At 34.7% G+C, this 23,154-nt stretch overlaps 1 protein-coding gene across 3 annotated transcripts in view; it reads left to right on the forward strand.

Annotated features, from left to right (window-relative positions):
* The window catches only part of ADGRL3 (adhesion G protein-coupled receptor L3), a 415,454-nt gene that overhangs the window by 190,836 nt on the left and 201,464 nt on the right, over positions 1-23,154 (forward strand). The window lies entirely within an intron of this gene.

Raw genomic sequence — 23,154 nt, forward strand, 5'->3', positions numbered from 1 at the left:
TTTTTAAAATAACTTAGTCATACAAAATAGGTGTTAAAAGTAATATTTATCTCATAATCTAAATATAGAATTTATCTTTCTACTTTTAAAAATTAATGATTTTTAAATGTTTTATAATGTACAAACTGATGTAATAATAGACACAACTTTTAATTTTATAAATACCAAATATCCTAAGGTTAATTTTTTCATTTTAAAACAATACAGTATATTTTCTTAAATTTGCAGTAGTATGCAATAAAAGCCATTAGATTTGACTTTTATGAGCATGTTTTCTATACACTCTGTTTCCTCTGCCAGAAGTTCTTACCTTTTCTTTTCTACCCACTAAGTTTCTACCGGTGTTTCAGTGCTCTGCTGTAATTTCAGTTTCCCTGTTAAGCCTTCCCTATGTACTAGGCAGGAGCTAAAGTGCATGCCTTTCTCTTCCAAATATCCCCTGTGCTTGCCTCAGTTATTATACCTAAAACATTGCATTTTATTTTTCAGTGTGAATGTTTCCCTTTCTCTTCTGTGAGGTCCTTGAGGGCAAAGAGTGTCATAATTATTATTTCTCCTCCAGTCACTGGTCTGTGCTTGGTGCATAATAGGAACTCATACAATGATTTCTGTCTAAGTGACTGAAAGTAAAGGTGACAACTTAGATCATGAAGGATGCATCCTCATTTTTTAAGAAGAAAACTGAGCAAGGACAATAAGGAAACCTCACAAAGAGGAAGCAGAATGAACCAAAATATGGATATTTGAAAGTTGTGATATTTTTAATGAAATGTGCTGAGTGCACAATAAAATGGGAGCAGTTTTAGAGGAAGAGACTGGGAAGATGTAATGAGGGAGATTGTGAAGTATTCTGTATCACATGCTGAGGAGTTTGTATTTCATTCTGGAAAAAATCATCAAACATTTTTAATTTTTTAAAAAATTTTCCTAAGTTATTGGGGTTACATCATAAAAGGATCTGTTCTTAATATGAGAAAAATATCTCTGAAGTCAGTGTAGATGATGAAAGATTGACAGAGGGAGGCTGTTTTGGTAATCCAGGTAAAAGATGATTGGGACATTGGTTAGGAGTGCATTGGCAGGGTAGGGTCTGAGAAGTGTTTTGAAGAGACATGGCATTGGCTGAACAGATACAGGGAAAAGAAGAGAAATTCTCTAAGGTTTCTATACTGATTCACTACTTGGATGCTTATGACGTAATTTTTCATCGTAAGGAAGAGATGAATTTAAATGGATGCCTTGTTTTAGACATGTTAATTCTTAGTAGAATGTCATTCCCACCAAAGATGGAGACCTATTTATACAAGTTGATGACTTTAATATAATTCAGTTCTTCAGACATGATCTTAGTATGATTTGGGAAAAGTACTGTAAAGTCATGGGTATGATGGTATAATAATCTACTCCAAAAGTTAGTGGCTTAAAACAGGAAACATTTTTATAGTTCTCAAAATTAGTTGAATCGCCTGTATGCTGACTTGACTGAGGCTGGATGCTTAGTAGTTAGCACGCTCATTGTATTTTCAGGGGAGGAAACTCATTCACATGTTTGGTAGTCACCTTGATGTCATCTGGGATGATGCCTCTCATCGTCCAGCGGGCTAGCACCAGCTCATTCCCATAATGACAGGATTCCCAGAAATAAGTTGGAAAGTCCCAAAGTTCAGGTGTTTTTCAACATTCTGCTTGTGTCATGCTTGTTATGTCTCACTGGCCAAAGCCAGTCACATAGCCAGCCCTAGACTTAAGAAATGAACTCCATCTCTTGATGGAGGAACCACAATCCAAAGGACCATGGATGCAGGAAGAAGAGGAATTTGAGCCATTTCAACCTACTGTAGGTAGGCAAATAAAGAGTAAAATAAATTTAGAATGAAAAGACAAAAATTGAGTGATAAAATGATGGGATTTAGAGGCAATAAACTTAAACTTGGGAGGTCTAGACCTCAAGTACTACACAGGAGTTCAGAAATAAGAACTCCACGGTGTCTTTGTAAGGATTAGGGATAATATAGAACAGAGTCTGGCATCTGGTAAGCCCTAGATAATATGTGGCTATTACTATCGATATATACATTTGGGTTTGCTGTTGTGACATATGGGAAGAGACTGGGCCTTGGAGCCAGGCAGACCTGCAAGAGCTGAGGCAGCTTCTGTCTATCATCTATAAAACAAGGATAGTAATACCACCCTGGCAAATTTTTAAGGATTATTTAGTGAAACAGCATCAAGTTCCTGGCAAATAAATTGACGTAAACTAGACCCTGAAGAGTTAGTAGGCAAGTAGGCATTATTAAGAGCTTCGCTTTAAAGTGTCATCATCTTAGAAAAAGTAGTGATGGTATTGACATGGTGAAGAATGAGTTACTAGAATCCAAGAGTGATCTCTGCCTTTGTATCTGCCTCAAATTGTGCTCTCTACCTTAGGAGGATTGTCTTGATAGCTTCTAGTTCTTACATTTCCTCTACATGCATTGACCCAGAGACCCTCCTAATCTATTCTGTGATTAATGCAATTGTAGTTATGGTCATTATCTCATGTGCCATAGTCCTGTAACCAGCCCCCCCAAAAAAGAATATTTAATTAGATAAATAAAGAGGTTTGTATAAATAACATTGCAGAAGATCTTGTGCTTTTTTTTTTTTCTTAAAACTATCTAATATTTAATTTAAAACAAATTTTGGAAATGGTATAGAATTGGCAATATCATTACTTTGGAACCACAAAGTATTTCCTTTCAACTATCACCCCTCATCTTCATTTGCTATTTTTAATCATACTATACATTTTTGATATTTATATGCAATCAAATTACACAAATGACCTGTACATTATCTATATCCATACATAGAGAGAAAAGCTGTCATGTATATTATAGATTTTTAATTTAATTTATACAATAAGATAAATTAGGTTCTTTCAATAATTTGGAATTCTATCTCTAATAATTTTTTGTTTGATTATGTAGCAATATCCTTTGAACTACCTGAAAAACCACATGAACTATGTTAGCTTTTCTTTTTCTATTTTTCTAACATAAGTTTATACATATTGAGACAATCAGAGCTATGTCTTAATATTCCCCTTACCCCACTGACCTATGGTTCTCTGTAGTCTCTTACTTTCTCTCCCTGTACCAGTTTCCACTAGTGGACATGCATGTTCCTGTTTTAGGAATTATTGCTTTATATATTAGTTCCCTGTGTATTTTACAGACATGACTGTATTTTCATAGGAAAATCATACTTAAGCATTTCGATATTCATCAAGAGAGCAATACAAAACAATGTTTAAAATGTATTAGTATAGTTATCAGTATTAGCACAGGGAATTTTTCAGCAGAGGGTATGAATTATCTAACATATAATTACATATCAGATTGCTTCAGATACTTTGCCATTTTATTCTGTTCTTATCTCAAATGTTTTGGATTACTTGGTACTTTTTGTTTTAGTGATTATGTTTTGAGTATTTGAGATAGTGAACTAACTATTGATAACTTTGGAATTGTTTTTAAACCTCTATTTTAAAAAATAATTATGTAATTATTTTTCAAAAATATATATATGTTACATTTTTATTTCTTTTTCATCCCCTTAAGTTCTGTATATAACCTATGAATCATTTTGGTTTTAATCCACATGTCACCATACTACCTCCTTTCAATTCTCTTGATTTCTTTCACTTTTGTCTCATTTTTTAGAGAAAACATATTTTGTGAAATTGATGTATATTTTTGTCATAATATATTTCTTCTTTGGTATTGTGTATTTTAATTGTGACCAACATGCTTTTGGTACCATATGGAAAATGCAGTAACAAGTTACCAAATAACCTTGCATAAAATGTTGAAATCTATATTTCAAAATAGCTGAAGTATAGATCAGTGGCGCTTACCCACTGATGAGTAAATCTGAGAGATTCTGTTGTTTAATCTAATGTGATCATACGTGGCATTTGGTCACAGAATTTATGCCTGTGATAACTTTACATGCATTCTTCAATTTACAGATTTTATTACTGAATAAGGGTATAAATTCCAATAGTTTACTAGTGCATTAATGTCACAATACATTACAAGGTAATTAACCAGAGCTGCCACTATAAACAGAAAAATAGTCACAGCCCTAACTATAAACTACTTGATAAAAATAAGATCCTGAATCAGCATTCACCGTTATAGTAATTTTTCTCGCCATACGTCTCATTAATCAGGACTTTAAAAAAAATAGCTTCATCTAAAAGCACTATTATTTGTAAACCTTTCATTATTAAAACAAGTTTGTTACCATTTTGTACTTAACTTAATGGGATTGATTATATATTTCTGTATGCAAATAAGTTCTCGATGCTTTTCAGACATATTTCCCAATTTTGTATATTATAATTGAAAATGACAGTCTACTTTGGTAATTTTTTGTAGCAGATTTGTAAATAAGCGCAATGGAAATTTTAGCAGGACTTATTAGAAGTTGCAGTTCTGAAGGTCACATGTCCTCACTAAGGATCCTCTCTCCCTAACCTTTATTTTGTTTCCTAACCACTCACAAAATACTCTACCCCAAAATCATGACTCTGTTACAGGCAGAATCACTCAATGAAGTTGTTTGGGTGGGAATTTATTTTGGAAGCTGAATCAGAATCCTAAGCAGAAGTGACTATTGATACTCAAATATACCAACTGAGGCACACTTTTCAATTGAAACTCTGTTATTTTATTTTTAATTTGGTTTTGTTTCATTGATTTTCTATACAATTTATTGACAGCCTTAGCAGTCAGTGATAGAACCCTACCTATGAATTCTTCACCACATCACTAGCAATTCAATTTAGATAAGTTCCTGTCAATAACCAAGAAAAGACATTAACTTCTGAAAAATGTTCTCCATTTTATTACTAAGGATGATATTTTGAATATTCTGCTACATAAAAATGTGACAGTTACCAGATACATTCCACCTTCCTATATGGTAAACCACTAGTAATAAAGCTGGTGAAAACAGTATTGTATTTATTTTGTATAGTATTGTGTATAGCCTTTCTTTAGGTAGGATCTTATATTTGATCAGAAGCCTAATACTAAATAATAATTTATACAGTTGCTAATTGTTAACAGGTACAATTTATACTCTGAGAAAAATCTAAAATATTTGGGCACATTTGAAAAATTGCATCTTTTTTTTTAACTTTTTTTTCTATAATGAAATGAGTAACATAAACATGGTTCCATTGGCAGATAATCAATGAACTAGAATAATGCCAGCCATTAAGTTTCATGTGCAAACTAAATTACATTCAGCAAATCTACACAGTGAAAATATTTTTTTAAATTCAAAATAAACAGATGGTCCTTCTTGGTGCACATATATTAAAAATAGACTATAGCCCAAAGATTTAGCACCACAAATTCGTGACATTAACACACGATATTATTTAGTGAATATAAAAACATTTGATGGGACTTCCTAGGTGGCGCAGTGGTTAAGAATCTGCCTGCCAATGCAGGAGATATGGGTTTGATCCCTGCTCTAGGAAGATCCCACATGCCAAGGAGCAGCTAAGCCCATGTGCCACAACTATTTAGCCTGAGCTCTAGAGCCCATGAACCACAACTGTTGAGCCAGTATGCCACAATTACTGAAGCCCGTGCACCTAGAGCCCATGCTTCACAACAAGAGTAGCCACCACAATGAGGAGCCTGCGCACCACAGTGAAAAGTAGCCCCCACTCTCCACAGCTAGAGAAAGCCCATGTGCAGCAACGAAGACCCAATGCAGCCAATAAATAAATAAATAAATAAATTTATTTTTTAGGAAAGCATTTGATATTGATTAAAATATGCATAAAATAGTAACAAGACATCTGGCATTCTTACTGAGGGGTCTCCAGGCTTGTTCTTTAATGTGCTATGATGGTGTTTTTCTAACTTACCTGGTTAGCAGATATTATATGGTAGAACATAATTCCCTGGCTTTATTAACCCTTAACCCAAGGGAATAAAAATTAAACTTGCATATAACAGAGTGCTTTGACCATGTTAAATAAACACCCTTTTGCTACACTTGCAAATGCTAAACATTTTTTTGCTGTGTTTAAAGAATACCTGTGAACACCTGCAAAATAGAGGCAGGGAATACAGTTTGTTATTATTAATGGTAAACACCACTCCCATTCATTAAGTATCTATCTTGTGTCAGACACAGGAAAAAATATTTTATACATATTGTCTCATTTAGTCTTACAAGGATCTTATCACTTTTTTCATTCAGACTTACTGGTCATCATGATTCTATTTCTCACATCAAGCATACTACTATAATACTATGAAGTAGTACTCCAATTTGTGTTGAATTAAATTCAGGTTAAATTCTAAACTCAATGGTAAAATGTACCTTTGTGTTCAATATTGTTAGGAATAAGTAGGAGGGTTTTGTAAATTGTAACATACTTTCCAAGTATAAATTATTGTTGAAAAGCCAATATTTATCATTTGAAATAGTTTAGCACACTCCTGCAGGCCCCTTGTGGAAGATAATTCATGTGTTGAGAATAATTATTCCAGAGAGTAGTGTGATTTGGTAGTTTATCACATTAGGTTCCTAGTTAAGTTGTCTTGGTGTTAGCTTAGTGAGCCTGAATGAGAAGGGAGCTTATTTAAATTCTCCTTCCCCATTGGCTGATGGAACGATATTCTTACTATTCAAAGGATATTAAGTAAAAGCTTGATACTGTTGTAATCTGAACATTCTCCTTCAGGTTCATGTGCCTAATGGCAAATCCAATGCTAATGACCGTTGAATATGATGGTTCCCCCATTGGAGCTGTTGTTCAAGGCAAGGGAAAGTCTCCGGGATTAGGATATCTCCAAGAAGCTATGATCAGGTTCAGTTCTCTAAACTTCACACACCTCCCAACCACTCCCAGCTTTCTGTGCCCCCTCCTAGAATTTCTCAATGGCCCAGCTCTCCTAAGACTGCTGCCAGTAGGTTCCAGTACTTACTTCTCTTTGTCTTATTTTGGTTTTAGTCTCATTCAGATAAATGAAAGTAGAGCTGCTTTATCTTGTTCAGGGAGGAAATATTTAGTATTTTCTAAATGTCACAACTTTACAGTGAGATATTGCTAGTCAATAATAATAATAAGCTAACATTGATTATGCAAATTAACCTTGTCATATATTCAAACTAAAAATTATCCGTATGATTCCCTCTTTCCCAATTCCCAAAGAAAGCCGAACATACTGTTCCTCAGGATATTACAGTAGATACCACCTTTTTGAGTTGACATGGTATGAACACTTAATATTTATACTTAACATTTGTGCCAAGCTCTATCCTAAGTACTTGACATGGATTATTATTTCATTGATTTCCCGAATCCCATGAGTCAGGTAGTATTATTATTGCAACTTTGTGAATGAAAAAACTGAGACATAGAGAGTTTTCTTCAACTTCATAAATGTCAGACAAGAATTAAGTATTGGAATCAGGATTCAAACCCAGGCATCTATAAAATCTGGTATGGCAGTTTTTCATTTATACAAAAGGAACTGTGGCTTAGTTTCTAAAACTACATGCTATAGCAAGTATTTAATAATGAAACATATTGTTGGCAGCAATGGGAGATCTGACCATCCACAGTACAGTATTTTTTTTTAATTCTCACCATTTCCATTATTTATCTCTAGAACACAATATGATACAAGTAGTTTGAACACTTATGTACTATTTACTACCCAGTGACAGGTAAGTTTTTTGTGTGTCTCTTCTCTTTTTCTATAAAATAGAATATCTTTGTTCTATTGTCACTGTTACCTTTTATTCTTTTCATAAAATGTCTTACTGTTTCCCTCAAAAGAGGTGTTTAATCCTGTGTTTTTCAGTATTCTCTCCCCAAAATGGTTATTTATTTAATCACCAGAAAATAATTTTATACTTCTATACTCAAAATAATGCCAGGAGCAGACAGCTGGCAGATAGTTGTATTAACTGCCACCACCAGAGCCTGGGATGGGGTGAAGAAGGAGTCGGCTTGACCTCCAAATATAGCAATCACATGCATCCCTTCCTGCTGAATACTCATGGCTATAAGGTTCCAATTTTTTGGTGTACCCACACAGCACATGCATACACACACACACGCCACTCAGGAGTACCTTCTTTAACGTAACAATTCTTACTGGACGATATATTTAGAAGATAGATATGATAAAGTTAAAATGTATAATAAATTCTTAAAATTTAAAATATCTTTTTCTTTTAGAGTCAATTGCCTGAGATCAGATAAGATCTCTTTTCTCCAGATTCATCTTTTATACCTGAATGGTAGGGGTTGAGACTATTAGGTACAACCGATGTATCATGAGAATGAGGAAGTGAGAATCTTGTTTTCTTAGTTCTAAAAGGCATATTTTTCTGTACAAGAAGCATTGACTTTGAGTATTATTCATCCCATAACACCTCAAACAGCATTGCCTTCACACTAAGAGACATTTCGCTCCCTCAATACTAAGAAGCACTTTTCTCTTTGTTAGTTATAGCTCTGGGTCCAGCAATTATTTCCAGTTCTGACTCTAGCTACAGGGTGGAAAATGGCATAGAAAGAGGTAAATCCATTCATATTGGTGTGGCCTTTATTTAATTTTCATTTAGAGAATTCCCTCCTTAAATTTTTTTGAAGATTCTCTTTCCTTCTTTCCACATTACTGACCTTTGAGTAATGTCTTCTCTGATCCAGAAGTAGGAGAAAAATTTGGCAACTGTCTGTGGGACTAAGTGTGGAGCCCTTTAGAAGTATTGATAGGACCTGAGAAAGCACATCCCTGGATTCCAACAAATACCTGGGGGTTACAGTTCCTGGAGGGAAGAAGGGCCTTAACTGCTAACAGATAACCCATGAAAACACTGCATTTGCTGGGCTCAGGCTGGGTACACTGAATATTGACCCTGTTAAAGCAAGAATAGTCTTAGACTCTTGGCTGGTGATCGCTAGGCTATTAACCTGTTGGTCAGATTGGTCTGCATTGCCTCTGGAACTGCGAAAGGCTTCAGGATCCAATTGGTATAACGTGAAATTAGAAAAAGAAGCTGGCAAAAGGGTTTGTAGCTGAGATTATAGCAGATCTTTGTGTACTAAACCTAGCAATTCAGTGTATCCTATAAAAACCACAAAGGACTTAGGGTATAGAAAGCATTAATACCACTATTTTGCATAGAAATGTTGGCTACTCTGTTTAGGATGGATTGGGAATAAAGACAATTAGTAGGTTATTTCAAGAAAGGATTCTTGGGAGCACAAACTTTAAAACAGTAGCAGTGGGAATACAGAAGATGTAATGGACTATCAACATTCATATATGCAGTTAAAGCATAATAGGACGTGGTTGATTGGCTATACTGGAAAAAAATTCCTACATTTCTAATTTGAATAATTTGGGTGAATATTGATACTGTCCTAAAAGACAAGGGAAATTCATGTTCAAACTAAAGATAACCCATTATTAATTTTTTGAAAATACATGTAACATGAAATATGATTGGAACTCGTATCCTTTCTGTCTATGGGAGATGTGAGAAATAATTTCAGGGGTGTCTGAGACCTTTAGCCTTTTACAAGTAATCGAATTGGCCCTTTGGTCACCAGGTGGTTAGTTATTCTAAGATGTAATTTATTTAGAAGGGTATGACTAGTGGATTTATGTGATACTAAATCTGATAAAGTTCTTTCCTGGAACCTGAAAGGCATGCCTGCCAGACTTTATTTAGATTTTAATGAATGAATAAATGAAGGCAAGGCTATAAAGTGAAAACCACCTCTGGTCACCAAATGGTCCATGCCTTTCCTTTGTTTCACTCTTTTGAACAATTGTACGTCTTCATTTCAAATGTGTGTGTTCATTTGAGAAGGGTACCTCAGGGCATACTTGTTTTTTTGTTAGATAAAACCATTCTTGAAGATGGAACATAGAGCTTACAGGCTGCACTGCAAGCACATAAAACCTGGAATACCAGATGGAAAATATCTTAGCCTTGTGATTCTGATTTCTTAAAGTTAAAAAAAGGGGGGGGATAAACATTCAAATTTTGCTTCTGTTTCCCTGTTTTTATATATAAAAACATGATGTTGATATCTTATAGAACATGAGTTTTTAGAAGCAAATCCTCAGAATTTTAGACGTCCCCCCAAAAAAATGTGGTTTTATTTTTCTTTATAAAATCTGTCCAGCTAAAATATTTTCTGATAAGTTTAAATGCATATGAATTAATGCTCTGGAGAATTTTTTAATTGAGTACTTCATTTTGCACTTTACTGAAATGTGTACTTTGAAAACATTGGTGAAATTTGCCATTTCCCACCTGGCACCAGCAGCTGCTGGAGCCTGGACCATTTCCGATGGCCTACACTTAGGCAGCACTAATCTAAGGCAAATGCTGCATTAAAAGCCACCTCTTCTGTTAAACGTATCTAAGGTAAAAGAAAGAGGATAATATTTTATTAAAGCTCCAGCTATTTTCCTTTTTCTTCTCTTCTCTTTCCATTCCTATTACTTTAAAGCTATTACTAGTGGTCATGCTCTTAACATTGAAATATTTATAGGAAGAAGATTTGTTTTGAATGAGCAGATGGACCAGTTCTAAGACAAGCTGCTATATTAATAAACATGTGTGGTGCTTTATCAGCAAAGGAGCCTATTTTGACATTTCTTCTGGATGATTTGTATAGCCTATCACTATCACACCTGGTGCAGGGACAATAAATGGGCACTTAATAGTCAAGCAGTATGCGAACACCTTCCATTATAACTTCATTATGTCAGATATAATCATCTATTACTGAATGTCAGGCGTTTAATTTATGATCAGTTGCCCTACAGAATTAGTGGCCATACAAATGAATAGTCCATTCACGTCACTTTTACTGTAAATTTCCTTCTCGCAATACCGGCCCCTTTTTTAAACACATAGAATTAATTTGATATCCTTTTGGGATTTAAGAATGTAAGATGTGTTGTTTATATTTATGAAATTTGAGAAGAGGGTAAATGCGAATCATGTGATATAAAATTCCATGTGTTAAGGTGCATACCTATTTGAAATAATAGTACAATTCTTTAGTTTCCTTTACTTATGAACTTTGATTTTGGTAAAGAAGTGACAGTGCTTTTAGGAAAATACGAAAGCTTCCCTAGAAATCTGCAATGATGCAACGATGTGCACATAGTTAACAGTACTGTACTGTGCATCTAAATGTTCACTGAGAATAAATTTCATCCTATGTACTTTTTACCACAATAATAATAATAGTAATAATAATTCCATTGTACCATAATCAGCTGTGGCACTAGCAAAAGGGTATGTACAAGAAAGATAGTAAAAAGAAAAGAGAACCTTAGGTTTGTGAGAGAAAAGCTGAGGGAAATAAGAGAGCCAGGAAACTAGCACTTTGTAGTTTTTCAGAATTAATGTTCCTATTGGCATCTGTAGAACTCTCTGGCCCTTTTCTTTGGACTTAAACACAGCCAGAATTTTACCACATCTATTTTCAAGATCTCCATTAGAGAGAGCTGCAGTTCTTATGAAGACTCTGAATTGAAATTACTATCTATGAAAAACTTCTTTCAGATATGTCTCAACTGCTGTCTGAAAAGGACCTTAGGACTGGGGTGATGGTAGGATCCACTATATGGAAAAAGAAATCTCAAAGGCTATTAAACAATCAGTGCAACTATTGGACCTTCCAGATTAGAAAGAAAATGAATGGTACAGACAGGAAGATATTAACAAACTGATAACAGGATTGGATGGTATAAGGATGAATCTACATTAGCACCAACACTATATTACAATTGCCTTTGGCTGTTTGAAAGGCTGAAGCTGCCAAAAAGAAGTTTCCACATGTATATTACGGACCTGCTTGTCTTCCACGGAGTTCTGGCTTTCAATGTGATAAATGGTAGCACTCACACAAGAAACCAGGTGGCAGAAGATTGTGAATTTCTTCATTAGAGTTATAAACTTAAAGAAACTGTGCATTTTGGAAGGCATGTCTTCCATAACCGAAAAATGTCATCAAAGACAAATGGGGGAAGATGCTGGGTGGGGAATATTTAATTCTAATATCCTAAAGAAATAAAAAGCTCTTGTAGTGTGAAAGAATGCAATTGCAAAGCCTCACTACACTGACACATGTCTAATTGACATGGACATACCTGCCTTTTATTTCTATTCTCTATAGACACCAGTGGTCAATAGACATATTAGTCTGTAGAATATTCTATTGACTCAAATGACTGGAAAGCTCATTAAGGCACCAGGTTGTAGAAGATGATCTTTTAAAAAAAATATTTATTTATTTATTTATTTATTTATTTATTTATTTATGGCTGCGTTGGGTTTTCGTTGCTGCCTACGGGCTTTCTCTAGTTGCAGCAAGCAGGGTCTACTCTTTGTTGTGGTGTGTGGGCTTCTCGTTGCAGCAGCCTCTCTTGTTGCAGAGCTGGGCTCTAGGCACGTGGACTTCAGTAGTTGTGACTCGTGGGCTCTAGAGCACAGGCTCAGTAGTTGTGGTGCACAGTCTTTGTTGCTCTGCGGCATGTGGGATCTTCCCGGCCCAGGGATCGAACCCGTGTCCCCTGCACTGGCAGACGGATTCCTAACCACTGCACCACCCTAGAAGATGATCTTTTAATAACCGACCCAAATAATACTCTTAAGGTTTATTTGATGAAAACTGATGCTAAATTGTCTCAGAGTGATTCTGGCTGAGACTCTTCAGGGATACAAGCTCCCAAAATGAACTGATTAAGACTGCTGTCTTTTACAGATCTGAACCCTTGGGCAAGTGTAACCAGAATCAAGGGAAAGTTGGCACCAAGGCTTAGCTGGTTGGCAAAAAATTCCAAAACTTTCAGAGTTAGCTTCACATAGGAGAGCCCTGAGCCAGTCCAAGCATTAAACAGCTAACTAAACCTCAGTGCATATTCTAAACCACTAGACTGGTACTTGGCAGGGACCTCTGTTCATTTACTTTCCTTTCCCCATCACCTTATATGTATTTTTCTCACAGCTTCATTGGATCTGCTGTATCAAAAATTTACATCATCTGGAACCATATTGGAAAACCTGGTTTTATACACTTGACTGGTCCATAATTATTGTTTTTCTCACCTTTCTAACCATCATGTTTATGTAGAACCATGTATATTTCCTGCTGTGTCTTCAGACAGGATCTTGTTGTTTTTGTGTGCAAAATGAAAACCATTAAGAAACATTTCCATCTGGAAATTAAAAGAAAAAATGTATTTATTTGTATTTGTATCCTCAAATTCATTTTCTTTTTGCTGGTTATGCCAGGACTGAATTGAGAATAGAAGCATATATCATGATGTATAAGTGGTAGGAAAAGTATGAAATTTCATGCAAAATACCTGAAATTTCATGTAAAATAACTAGCATAATTCTTGCAAGGGCACTTGGCTCAGACTACATGTTAAAAAATTACAAAGGTGAATACTTTGCCTTTTTGTTTTCAGCTATAATTACAACCTGTGAAATCCATATTAGTGAGTAACTTTAGTCATCATATATACTGAAATTGGGCCTACCTCTTGCTAATGCACAAAGCAAATCAAGAAAATATATGAACAAACGTGTTAAATGTTTAACAAGAAAAGAGAAAATGTTAATAAAAGTAAAAATGTTCTTTAGAAATTTTGATGAAATAGCACATGGTAGAAAATAGCATAACAGTAATTTGTAATAGCAACATGGAGGAAGCCTGTGATCTAATTATTACATTTTTTTCAAGATGTGTACAACAGAATGAAAAAACTATAAATAATGTTTACAAATATTACCTTGAACACTAATCATTTGATAAATGTTTATGGAATTTAACAGAAAACTTTAGGATATAACATCTATTTTAGGTTGTAGGGCAGCAAAATGTAAATTGCTTTCAGTCAGCAAGAAGTGGAATGATTCCAAAATGTAAGCAGCTCTCTTTTCCCTCTTGGGTATAATTACAACCATTATTAAATCAGATCCATTAAACTGCTGGGAATTTGGGAACAATAATTAGATTTATTGGCAGAAATTTATTGAAGAATACGTATTCTAAAGGAAAATGATTTAAAGTTTTGAGAATTCACACTTTTTACTTACTTTATTCCTTTTTTATGTTTCGAATAGGTTGTGGCTTAATCTCTTTTCACTTTCTAAACTAGAAAAACTACTCATTACATTAAAACTTCAAAATTCTATGTTCTCTGAGAAAAAAATATTATATACCTAGGTTCCTATCAAACTGTGTAAACTCACTTTTGTGTGTACTATTGAATAATATTTGCAATGCAAATAATTGAAACCTTGGAGTCATACAGTTGTAAAAGCCAAGTGGAAACAATTTAAGTGCATTGTTTCTTTTATAAAATCCACTGGAGTTTTTTCTTTCTTTTTTTATTCTGTGATTTAGAATAGACAGTGTTAGATGATTGATATGAAACGTGGTAGTCTCTTTTCATTTTACCAATCAAATTTGAATGTGTGATATTCAGGACATTATGCATTTCTAAAACTATATGAATCTGGAGTATCCATAATTTCAAATCAAGAGACATGTAAAACCAAAATGTCTTCCTTATGCTAATATTTTTCCTTGAATAAAAATATTATTCATGAGTGCTTGTTATAGTACTTATGAACATTTCATTTTTAAATGACCGTATTTATCATGAAACATTTACTTTTGTGAAATTCTTGACGTGTTCTCGATTAAGAAAAAAATTAGTGATTTCCATTTATTCTGTCATGTGAAATCTTTGCCTTTATAAACATATAATTTAAAATATGACTTTTACTCAGCTTCTCTCCAACTGTAACTGTATGAGTAATACTGAATAATGGAAGAAAAACCAAAGTCTAAGACTTAGGAAATATCTTTAGAAATGCTATTTGCAAATAAAATAAGAACAAGAAAGGTCACCACTGACTGAATGGCAGTTTTAAGCCTGGTACACTGTTTGATACTTCACATAGGTTGTTTCTAATTCTTATGAAAACTTGGGAAGGTAGGTCTCTTTATCCTCACTGTAGAAAAATAAGAAACTGAGGCTTACAGAAGATGATGTAACTCATCCAGGGTTGTACGGCTATTAAGTGCTAGGGCTGGAACTCTGGAAAAGATTCTAAACAGCAGTCACATTTTTTATACGCAGTATCAGACACACTAAAAGCAGCAAAATACTAGTATCTCTTAAGAAAGAACTTAAAAAAAAAATACCAGTCATGATAGCCTTCTAAGAAGAAAATATCACACACTGTTATCAGTTAATAGTTATCTCGCAGAGGTGGGGATTGCGAGGATGGCATTGCACTATTATTTTAAAATCAAATGAAGTGAATTGAATTCCATTTGTCACAATGTACTATATGCAGTTAGGAGTAAGATTTAGAACTGTGTTGTTTGCTGTTGTTGATAAAATTTGTTTCTCATCAAATTCTCATTATCATGGGTCACAGTACTCAGACCCTAAGCTGTAGCTAAATGTAAACCACATTTTGATGATATTAGTAATAATTACACTTGCTGGATTCTGTCACAGGGGAAAGAGGAAGAAATGTGTTCATAAACCACTTTGACCATCTCATTATATATAAAGATAAATATCAAGTTTAAAATAAAGAAATCTTGTGAACAGATTCTGAAAAATGCAGAGCTATTTTAATTGTGTTTACAGTGGCTTAAAATTACTTCAAATGACTTAGCTCTATAAAAAGGAAACAGAAATAAACAGGAAATTTTTACAGATTTCTCATGGTAGTTTATTTAGCATTTGTCTTATTTAAAGTAAGATTGTCACGCAGGTAAATTCAAGACCATTTTTCTATTTGTTGAAACTTCAGATTTTGTTAATATGAAGTAAATTAAAATTACATATGAACATGTACAATTGAGTTACTTTGGTTACATATTGCTATAGATATCTAACATATAAATATGTACTGAACATCTTGAAGAACCACCAACTCTGTTTATATTAATGAATAACCCAAGAAAAACTATAATTTCTCTGGTTGGAAGTGAAAAAAGGTCTGTGCCTTTTATCGTTAAGGGAAGGTCTGAAGGTGCTGATTCATTTAGTTTCTTCCCTTTTTTATATATATTATTGTGGAGGAGATGAGGAAATCTGTTTAATTTAATGAAAAATAAAAGGCTCTGTCTGTAATTCTCATTTATTTGTGTGTCTAAGTGTCTAGAGAAAATGGAAATGATCTTTTAAGAAATATGAATTCAATGCTAGTGAGACTAGTACAAAAGTGATCTTCAGAATCACTTAATGTAAGGGGTTGTGTTGATAGAGTGATTTTCTGTTCAGGAGACTTGGTAGGTAAGCTGGAGTAGGGGGAGTCAGGAAGGAAGAGGGTGTGTGTTGGACTATTTAAAACTATTATACTTTGTGCAGTAGTTTTAGAATGTGTTGCTACCCAGGGTATTCTTTGTTTTTATACAACTATAAAGTTTGTAGTTATAGTGTGATTCTTGAATTAATTAACAGTAAAAATGTATTCTTATGGTAATTTTTTCTTTTAATTGTCATAATTTTCCAGATTCTCTTCTTTTTAAAGGTTTGTTTACTTTTGATTTTAGTTATATATTTTGGAGATAAGATATATGAAAAATTACAGTCTGTAAAAGTATAGTTCTCTTGACTCAAAAACACATATGCACAACTTGGGAGTTGCGAGTTAAGTTTTATTTGGGGCAAAATGAGGACTGCAGCCCAGAAGACAGCATTTCAGATAGCTCTGAGAAACTGCTCTGAGGAGGCAAGCAGAGGAGCCAGGACATATAGGAGTTTTGCAACAAAGGACGGGTAGTCAGGAATGTCAAGAGATTATTGTTAATTAAAGGACACCAGATGTCTCAAGTTAAGGAATTTAGAGCTGTTCTGTGTATGGGAAGATGCAAGAGTCTGGGCTCACTGAAATCCTTACTTTGATATGCACCTCAGCTATCTGGGCCAGTATCCTGTCACATCCTGAGTTTCCTCAAGGCTCACCACAGGCAGTAGCTGCAGTCTGATGGCTACTAGATGGCAGGTATTCTTTTCAGCCCTAAATTACCTCATCTCATGTTGGAGGGCAACAATCATAGATGACTGTGACATCCTTTGTTTATTTATTTATTATTTTACATATTTATTTATTTATTGGCTGTGTTGGGTCTTCCTTGCTGCTCACAGGCTTTCTCTCATTGGGGTGAACCGGGGCTACTCTAAGTTGTGGTGCACGGGCTTCCCATTGCAGTGGCTTCTCTTGTAGCAGAGCTGGGCTCTAGGTGCATGGGCTTCAGTGGTTGTGGCATGTGGGTTCAATAGTTGTGGCTAGCGGGCTCCAGAGCACAGGCACAGTAGTTGTGGCACATGGGCTTAGTTGCTCCCCGGCATGTGAGATCTTCCTGGCCCAGGGATCGAACCCGTGTCCCCTGCATTGGTAGGTGGATTCTTAACCACTGCGCCACAAGGGAAGCCCGACATCCTTTGTTTGTCGATAGGGCAGGAAATATTCCATTTCTCAGATAGTCCATTCCACTTATAAATATTCCATTTATCAGTTCTGATGTAATGGCATAGAATGATGCTACCTTTTTTATTTAAAGGAATTAACCACTAACTAGTTGGTGTTATTTAACTTTCACAAAGACACCTGAAGTGATGTAAAATCGCATTTATACATGTTAAAAAATAAACTAAGGCATATTAAAATTTTAAGAATTTATTTGGGCAAAAATTGATTCGAATCAGGCAGCATCCAATCTAGCACATAGAAAGGAGATCTGAGGAGCTGTACAAAATGAAAGACAGAAGGAAGGGGAAGCAAAGTTATACTAGGCAAAAATGCAGGCTGGTGATTGCAAGGTTACTTTCCTTTAGGAAGTGGCAGGGGTCTATCAGGCAGATTATATAACTAGTGTTGATCAGGCAATTCCTGACTGCTTTAAGATTCCGTTTCTGGAATAGCCAAAACTGTAAATAAGTCGTTGGTTTAGTGACCTGGGGCTTATCATAAGCAGCTCCATTTTGGGCCTGTTGTCTTTTTTTTTTTTTTTTTTTTTTTAACACGTATAAGGAACAGGAAACTCTAACAGTTTGTGACTGGTAATAACACATTTTGAGTGTAAGTCAAAGACTTAGACCCTTTGGTGAGTCTAAGTCTGAGCTCACTCTTCTGAGTCAATTAGCAGCGCCATGTATTGCCTTTAAGTGACCTTTTCTATTTTTGCTTTTCTTTTCAGAGTTCATTTTACTAGCTACTGTATTAGGGCCTTTGGGAGGTTATAATAAAGGTGTTAGTTGTTTGTTTAGTGTTCTTGCTGTCCCATCTTGAAGTGAGAATTTTTCCCTAAAAGAATGGGTGAGATAATTTGGGAAGCAGCCTATGACCCTGAGTTTACATCTGGATCTGGAGGAAGGAAGAGGTCAAAGAATGCTTCTGGGTGATCTATTAAAATATGCTACTTAAGTAAATGTTTTCCTTTGCAGCCAAAGAAGAGGAAATGGTTTGTGAGTTTGTTTTGATTATGTTTTCTTAAAGAATTGCTTCCTTCACTCCTCCCTTTTCTTCTATTCCAAGCCTAATAAAGATTTCCTCCTCAAACTTTCCCTAATCTCAAGGGAGAGTCATAATTGAATTCCAGGTGTACTTTATCCGTGTAGACTAAAAGTGTACAGCGGATAATTTTTAAAGTCGAATACTCCATATTCCCCCTAAAAGGCAGCCATAAGCTAGTCTTTCCACCACCACCACCCCTTCCTTTTTTCACTAGGGCCTCTCCTTTTTCTCTCTCTTGTTTTGCCTAAACAAAAAACAACCAGGACAACAATGAACATCCTGTTTCAAACCTTTTAACATTTGAAAACTCAAAGTATGAAAATCCCTTGGCATAACTGAAAATTGTTGGTCTCCACCAGAACTTTCCAATATGCTGGAGGCTCACTTATGTATTTGCATATAAATTATGTAGTTTCTTAAATTTTCATACACATCCTCAGGCCTAACAGATATTCTCAGGTGATTTTCAAGTCAAAGTCACAATAGCCTGTACCCTTAAGGAAGTTCTTTTAGAATTTTTTACTCTCCCTACCTTTTCATCTCACTGCTCATCTTAATTGGCTGAAAACTTCATGTCAGCACCACGTAGTAGCTGATAAAGATTTTGAGAATGAAAAATGAGGGAAAAGATTAACAAAGCAAAGCAGATTTGTTTCTAAGAATATTTCACACAAGAAGGATAAACTGTCTTTTCAGAGAGGAAGAAACACATCCGTGAGATCATTTAAAACCATGAGATAATTTCAAAATTGTAGAATGGGAGAAAATTTTTTATGGGACAAAGTAAATAAGTTTTCATGAGGAAAAAATAATTTCTCTAGTGAAATCATTTGTACCTGCTTGCTTTGTTCTTGAATGTTTGAGTTCCTTGCTGCCTAAAATATTTTACTCTTATCTTTGCACACATTGCTATCAGAGTAATACTTGTAGTGGGAGAAGGAGAGGGCATGGGGAGAGGCCAGCAGGAATAGAGATAAATGACTGAAATTTGACTTTAGTTGTCCCTGGAAAAAGCCAGCAAAGTTGACACTGTGGGTATTTTGCAATCATTTGTTTAATTAGCTGAAACTCCTAAGGGAAAATTTTATGAAATGGCAAACTCCAAAAGTCTAATTTAAATGTATGTATGACTGAATTTCATAATACAGAGATATTAAAGAGGCACCAGTGAATAAAACTCCGTACAGTCAAAACCTTTTAATATCAAAAGCAAAATCTCACAGAGAAATGTGAAGTTCTAGAGGTTAAAATATTATTCACCTGAGAGAATTAAGGTATATGTTTTCAGATGACTAAGAAAATCATACTTTGGCTAGGGGGATTTTTTTTTTTTTAACTCTCTCCATTTCCCCCCTTTCTTTTTTCCTGTGGATTTTGCAATAAGTATATAACCAAGTTTACATTCTTTTCTTACCTAATGGATTTCTTAATCTATAAGATAATTCACTTTTGGAACAACTGAAGGCTATTAAGTTTTCATCATTCTGCTTTAGTGCTTTCAGAGTTTAGATTTAGGTAACTGATTGAAAAGGCTAGAGAACTAGGTTTTCTTTTTGCATTTGGTTACACAGGCACAAAAACACTGTGAGTCATCCTCGCAGGGGAGAAAACAGCAGCTGGCCAAAGAGCCATCTCCTCAGGTGTTCTTAGTTTAAAAACAAAGAAATTCACTGTATCATTTAGAAAATCAAAATCTTATTAATGTATTGATTCCAGATGAATAAAAATCCATCAGTTTTGTCATAATCCTGAAGCTAGAGGATGACTTTATATAAGCTCTAGTTGAAAGCAGTTGGTGTTTTGTATGAAGCTTGCATCATTTGCTATTTTCAGTGGCTGATGGATTTTCTTGAAAAGATCAGCTAAATGGAGGCTTCTAGTCATGAATGCATGTAGTCTACACTGAAGATGTAGTTTATACATTGGAGATTGGAAACAGGTGTTCCAGCACTGGTTCTGTAAGGGCTGTTACAAATTGCTTTCAGTAGGAGGCTATGAGGAAACAAATGTAAGAAAAAGAGCAACTCATAATTCTTATGATTATTACCTCATCTGTGCACGTATTGAATGACTCAAATGGAAAAAGAGAATAAAGAGCACCAGCGGATTAAATCTTTCAAAATATAGGCGTAGGTGGGAAGGGTGTGACAGGACTGAGACAGAGAGAATCATTGTTCGTGCTATAAAATTGTTCCATTTCCTTTATTCTCAGAAGTCACCGATGTCATTTCTAAATGTATAGATATAAACTTATAGATATGTAAAATGCATGTAGCAGAGACAACTAGATGTCCAGTATCTGTTTACCCTTTCTTCTGCAGTAATGGAGCCCTCATTTTTAGCTGGACCCTTGGCTACTGGGAATAAATAGATTTTCCCTTATAGCTAAGGTATGTCTTAGCCAATTGTACTTAAATGGAGGTGGTGTGTGCAGCACTTCCAAGAAATGTTCTTGAATGAAGGTGGCATTCTCCTTCCCATTTTTTAATCCTTCCTACTGCTAGGGGAGCCATTGTAGATCACAAAGTAGACTCTCGTGTATTAAAGGAAGCAAAGAACATAATAGAAGGTGCCTGCTTCCATATTAGCCCTGGAAGCCTGTTTTCTCTTGAGAGAGAAATAAAATGATCTCTTGAGTTAGCCATTCTTATGTTGAATTTTCTGTCACCAACAGCTAAACCTTATCCTATTATACTCTAACATGAGATCCAATAATAATTTCACTAGTAGACTGTGCCTGTACCAATTCATGAGGGTCTCTGCCTCTCAAAAATGCATTAAAGGCTATATATTTACTTTATTCTTGTACAAGCTGGGAAAAAAACTGGCTAAAAGTGAATAATGGCAATAAACTCACTGTTTTATAGTTTGAACATGACTGCTTTAAAGATCCACATTGATGTAGCCATTATAGACATTACAACTGTCTTTGCCTTTTTGCAAAACCTCTTTAACTCTTGTTTGTGTTATTCCAAGAGACTCAAACTACATTCATTGCTTTTGGACTGTTTTCTTTACCTTCTCTAACCAGCTCCCTCATTCCCTTGTGCTACAGGATATCTCTTTAACACTTAACCACACTCCGCAGTTATTCTTTACGTGTCAGTCAAAAACAATGGAATTGTTTGTTCCTGCAGGGCATTTGTCTATCTAGACTAATGGGCATATAGTAGCTACCCATTAAATATTAGAAAAGAGAAAGGGATGGAGGGTGGGAAAGAAGGAAGGGATTTTTCTTAGAGTAAGCTAGCTTCCCTGTTTCTATTCATATAAAAAATTTTATGTGGACAGGTACAGTCATCATATACATTTCTAGTATGTACAATAAACTTTTTTATTACAATTTTGTGTTTTGATAGTTTAATTCTTGACATTTTAATTTTCTTTTAGGCATAAATTCTCTTGGAATGCCCCCTTATCTCTTCTTTTTTGGACAATTTCTTATATTGAGAAAAAAGAAGAAACTATTCATAACTAGTGGTCATGAGTCCCATTATATTTTTCTCTTCTGTTGTATTAACAATTATTACTCTCCACTGTGTTCTGTTTAATTACCCAGAATTTGCTTAGCTGTAATATTAACCCTTAATGACAGAATTCGATAGTTTCTGTGGGAAGTGTGGCAGTTTGGGGGAAAATTGGAAGAGCTTATAGGGATACAGTAAGATACTTAAACTGAGACAGTGTAGATACTTACATGATGAGCTGTAAATCGATTTTTGCCAGCAATTGCCTCCGCCAGTACTCTTCTAGTAATGTGTACTGTTCAGTACACTTTTACAATATTTGTTGGCATGACTATTTTATCAGTGATTCTTTCATTCTTTGGTTGCAAAATTTTATATTTACATAAAGTCTTTATTAAAAATTGTACTCTTGCTCATGTAGAACATATTAAAAAGTAAAACAGAATAAAATTAAAAATTACTCGTATATTCACTTCCCAGAGATTACCAATGTTGTCATCTTAGCTTATAGCCACGTAGCCTTCTGTTCTGCTTGTACAGGGAATATTATTGTACATTCTGTTTCACAGTCTATTTTATTAACTTCAAAATAGGTCATGAAAAAAGTTTACATCAACAAATATTCTTCTACAATGTTATTAATGTTGGTATGATATTTCATTTGTATGGGTATAAGATAATATATTCAACTAATCTCATATTATGGGATACTTAGGATAATTCCGATTAGTTCATATTATAAATAGCACTGCAGTGAATATTCTTGCAAATTGTGTGATTACATCTTTTGTGCCCATCTATGACTGTGTCCTTAGACTAAATTCTTAGGTAATGAGATTCCTAAATTAAAGGATAAGCAAAATGCTATCATATCTTTTCAAATATTCATTGACAATTGTCTGCAGAAACATTAAACTAATGTACAGTCTAAACTGGGCTTTCCCCCAAATCTCATCAACTCTTTAGAGCCACTTAGAAAAGCGTTTACCAATTTAAGGGTGTGTGTGTGTGTGTGTCTGTGTGTATATCACTTGAAAGTAGGTAGTATACTTTTTGTGTGAAGAATCATTAAATT

The sequence above is a fragment of the Hippopotamus amphibius genome, chromosome 3, assembly GCF_030028045.1.
Source record: "Hippopotamus amphibius kiboko isolate mHipAmp2 chromosome 3, mHipAmp2.hap2, whole genome shotgun sequence".
Lineage (NCBI taxonomy): Eukaryota > Metazoa > Chordata > Mammalia > Artiodactyla > Hippopotamidae > Hippopotamus > Hippopotamus amphibius.